The 5,016-nt window shown below is 41.1% G+C and overlaps 1 non-coding gene across 1 annotated transcript; it reads left to right on the top strand.

Moving 5' to 3' along the window:
* Positions 1-3,836: 3,836 nt before the first annotated feature.
* Positions 3,837-3,943, top strand: LOC135150016 (small nucleolar RNA R71). The gene has a single exon (XR_010288371.1). It is a non-coding gene; the product is annotated as a small nucleolar RNA R71 (small nucleolar RNA).
* The last annotated feature ends 1,073 nt before the right edge of the window (positions 3,944-5,016 follow it).

Here is a 5,016-nt window from a genome sequence, read left to right as displayed (position 1 = left end):
TAAGAGGCATTTCATTCCTCCTAGAAATATTACCTGTACGTTGACATCGATCGCAACCCAACACAAATTGATGAGCATCTTTAAACAGAGTTGGCCAGTAAAAACCTGCTTGAAGTACCCTCTTCGCTGTCTTCTCTCCGCTATAATGACCTCCATAACCAGTGGAATGGCACTCGCGCAAAACTCCCTCAACTTCATTATTAGGGATACACCGTCTGAGAATTTGATCGACTCCTTGTTTAAACAAAAAGGGTTCATCCCAAATATACCATTTCACATCGTGAAGGAATTTCTTGCGTTGAGCATAAGAGAATTCTGGAGGAATGACCTTACTCACCAGATAATTTACAATGTCAGCAAACCATGGCTCTTCGGCCTCAGCCCCAAATAACTGTTCATCTGGGAAGAATTCATTAATTAGAGTGTTGTCGGTAGTTTGTTTGCTATGATCTTCTAGTCGGGATAAATGATCCGCTACCTGATTTTCTGTGCCCTTCCGATCTTTAATTTCTACATCAAACTCTTGGAGTAATAGAACCCAACGAATTAGCCTTGGTTTGGAATCCTTCTTTGAAATGAGATACCGAATGGCTGCATGATCAGTGTATACCACTACTTTTGTTCCAAGAAGATAAGACCTGAACTTCTCAAAGCTAAATACAATAGCCAGTAGTTCTTTTTCTGTAGTAGTGTAATTCAACTGTGCATCATTTAAAGTTTTGCTGGCGTAGTAGATAACATGAAACACATTACTTGTACGCTGGCCCAGTACAGCTCCTACAGCATAATCACTGGCATCACACATCAATTCGAATGGTTTACTCCAATCAGGTGCAGTGATGATAGGTGCTGAAGTCAACTTCTTTTTCAAAAATTCAAATGCTTCCAAGCATTCCTCATCAAATTTGAATGGAATGTCTTTCTCTAATAGATTGCAAAGAGGTTTGGAAATTTTTGAGAAGTCCTTGATGAACCTCCGATAGAAACCTGCATGACCAAGGAAACTTCGGATGCCCTTAACCGAGAGTGGTGGAGGGAGATTTTTAATTGTTTCCACTTTCGCTTTATCAACTTCCAGTCCCTTGGCAGATACTTTATGTCCCAAAATGATTCCTTCTTGCACCATGAAATGGCATTTTTCCCAATTGAGAATCAGATTAGTTTCCACACAGCGCTTAAGAACCATTCTCAGATTCGTGAGGCATTCGTCATAAGATGTTCCAAATACAGAAAAATCGTCCATGAATACCTCCACATTGATGCCGATCATTTCTGAGAATATTGCCATCATGCACCTTTGAAAAGTGGCTGGTGCACCGCATAAGCCAAAAGGTACTCTTCGGAATGCAAATGTACCATAAGGGCATGTAAAGGTTGTCTTTTCTTGATCCTCCGGAGAAATAGCAATCTGATTATAGCCAGAATACCCATCCAATAGGCAATAGAATTCATGACCAGCCAACCTGTCAAGCATCTGATCAATAAAAGGCAGAGGGAAGTGATCCTTCCTAGTAGCTTTATTCAGCTTTCTGTAGTCCATGCAAATCCTCCAACCAGTGACAGTTCTAGTTGAGATGAGTTCCCCTTTTTCGTTGGCTACTACTGTCATGCCTCCTTTCTTAGGCACGCATTGTACTGGACTCACCCATGAGCTATCTGAAATTGGATATATGATACCTGCATCGAGCCATTTAAGAATCTCTTTCTTTACAACCTCCTTCATGATAGGATTTAACCTTCTCTGTTGTTCCACTGACGGTTTGCTTCCTTCTTCAATGAGAATTTTGTGTTGACAAAAGGATGGACTGATTCCCTTGATATCAGCTATAGTCCAACCAATTGCCGTTTTGAATTCCCTTAGCACCCTCAAAAGTTTTTCCTCTTCCTCACCTGACAAGTTAGCTGCAATAATAACAGGAAGAGTAGAACTTTCACCAAGAAAGGCATACCTCAAATGATCCGGTAGTGGTTTAAGTTCAAGTTTAGGTGCTTCAATCACTGATGGTTGGAGTGGTTTGTGATCTTCCTTTTGTTCCTCCAAGCCAAGAGATTCGACAGGTGGTTCAAAATTCCTTCTCCAAGATGATGAGTTAAGATGATGGATTTCTTCCAATTCTTCTTCTCTGTCCAATTCCTCATCATTGGTAAGGATTGCTTCCAATGCATCATTCTGTAAAACCCGCTGGCTATTAGCTTCTGCCGTAGTATCAAGTACATCCATACTGAAACAAGATTCCTCATCAGTTGGTAGTTTCATTGCATTGAATACGTTGAACGTGACCGTATGATCTTGTATTCTCATTGTAAGTTCCCCTTTTTGGACATCGATCAATGTTTGCCCGGTGGCTAAAAAGGGTCTACCCAAGATGATAGGAATTCTTTTGTCTTCTTCAAAATCAAGAATCACGAAGTCGGCTGGAAATATTAATTTATCAACCTTGACCAGCACATCTTCAATTATACCCCTCGGATATGTGATCGAACGATCAGCCAGCTGTAAAGACATGTTTGTCGGCTTGAGCTCTGGCAGGCCAAGTTGTGTGAAGATAGATAGAGGCATCAGATTGATGCTAGCTCCCAAGTCGCACAGACACTTATCAAAAGAGAACTTCCCAATAGTGCAAGGGATAGTAAAGCTTCCCGGGTCCTTCAGCTTAGGTGGTAATTTTTGTTGAAGCACAGCACTACATTCCTCCGTTAAAGCTACTGTCTCTAACTCCTCGAGCTTTAGCTTTTTTGAAAGAATACCCTTCATGAACTTGGCATAGCTAGGCATTTGCTCGAGTGCTTCAGCAAACGGAATGTTGATGTGAAGCTTTTTGAAAACTTCAAGGAATTTACCAAATTGCTTATCCAGCTGCTGTTTTTTTAACCTCCTAGGAAACGGAGGTGGAGGATATAATGGCTTTGACACCGGAGCAGCTGCAGGGATAGCCCTATCCAATTCAACATTAGGTTTTATGCCCATTGTATTCGAAGGGAGTTCTGCTGGAATTTCTTGCGGTTCATCATCCTGATCTTGTACCAATGTTGAGGTTGGCCCTGTTGTAGTTTTTCCAGATCTCAGCGTAATGGATTGGACTTGCTCTTTAGGGTCCCTCTTACCTGGTACCTCTGTATCACTAGGGAGATTCCCCTGTGGTCTGCTTAATAAAGCATTAGCTAACTGACCGACTTGTGTCTCCAAAGCTTTTAAAGTTACTGCCTGACTCTTGTACATGAGTCTTAGTTCTTCCATGTCAGACCTTTCGTTAGCTGATTGCCCATGATTCTGAAATCCCGGAGGGTGATATGGCTGTTTAGGTGCATACTGTTGTGAAGTTCCAGCCTGACTATATTGTTTAGGTCCCTGTTGAAATCCTTGTTGAGGCTGATTATAACCCTGATTATTACTCCAGCTGAAATTCGGATGATTTCGGTTGTTAGGATGGTAAGTAGCTGGAGCAGGCTGTTGACCTCTCTGAAAGTTGCTCACAAATTGTGCTGATTCACTAGAAATGGCACACTGATCTGTAGAGTGAGTACCAGCACATAATTCGCAAATTGAGATTGGCTGTTGAATTCCTTGGTGAGCCAGAGAATCGACTTTCATCGTGAGAGCCTTAAGTTGAGCAGCAATAGCTGTAGACGTGTCAAGATCAAGAACTCCGGCTACCTTCCCTTGAGTAAGTCTTTGAGTAGGGTTCTGATATTCATTAGCAGCCATCATTTCAATAAGATCATAAGCTTCTTCATAACTTTTAGCCCATAGCGCACCTCCAGAAGCAGCATCAAGCATAGGTCTGGATTGAGGTCCAAGACCATTATAGAAACAGTTTATTTGCATCCAATCCGGCATGCCATGATGGGGACACTTCCTTAGCATCTCCTTATATCGCTCCCAGGCTTCACAGAATGTTTCTCCTGATTGTTGAGAGAATTGAGAAAGAGCATTTCGTAGTGCAGCAGTCTTTGCCAGGGGGAAGAATTTAGTGAGAAATTTCTGAGCTAGATCTTCCCATGTAGTAATAGAGCCAGATGGTAGAGAATGCAACCATCCCTTAGCCTTATCTCTCAGTGAAAATGGGAAAAGCCTTAGCTTCACAGCATCATCAGAAACTTCATTAAACTTGAAAGTGTCACAGATCTCTATAAAATTACGTATGTGCATATTAGGGTCTTCAGTAGGAGAACCCCCATACTGTACCGAGTTCTGGACCATTTGAATAGTTCCTGGTTTGATTTCAAAGGCTTTGGCTGCGATTGCAGGCCTGACAATGCTTGACTGGATATCATCGATCTTTGGCATAGAGAAATCCTTCAATGCCTTACTGTCTGGTTGTGCTTCAGGTTCTGTCATTGTTTCAGAATCAGACGAAGAAGTTGAATCAATTGCTTCCTTACGAGCTTTAGAACGTGTTAGCATAAACGCGATCCAAGTACCTGAAATAAAGAAAAGAAGAAAAGTGAGAAGAGAATAGAATCCTAGTCAGTGAATTTCAATGCACACTGATGACAAGTACATAAACTAATTAATTAACACCGAGTCCCCGGCAGCGGCGCCAAAAACTTGTTCGCAAAAATCTACACGCAAGCGCACGTGATCATAAGTAATATATTTGTTCGTTCCCATAGAGACTGGTGAATTAAGAATACGCACCTATGCAACAATGTATGAGTAATTTTCACTGCCAAGACAATTAACAAGGATGGGTTCTTTTATACTAATAACTAAATTTACTATCAAATTCAGAATATGAAAACACATGGGATTCTAACTTCATTATCGAATTCATCTAGAATTGAAATTTACTGATTAACATGTGACTGTTGATCCTAATCAGACAACACGAAAGTAATACATGCCAACTCTCGTTGCACACATATCATACCAATCAAAATCCGCAATTAAGACAGAAATCTCATGGACACCAACAAAGCTCAGACCCTATATCTCTATAGCGGTAGTGTAAGCAGAGAGGTTTAATAACAGGTCGTCTCTAGTGATTACACAGGGTGATAAAAATAGTTCAAGTC

This window comes from Daucus carota, chromosome 1, assembly GCF_001625215.2.
Source record: "Daucus carota subsp. sativus chromosome 1, DH1 v3.0, whole genome shotgun sequence".
NCBI lineage: Eukaryota > Viridiplantae > Streptophyta > Magnoliopsida > Apiales > Apiaceae > Daucus > Daucus carota.
This window is presented reverse-complemented; position numbering and strand designations above follow the sequence as displayed.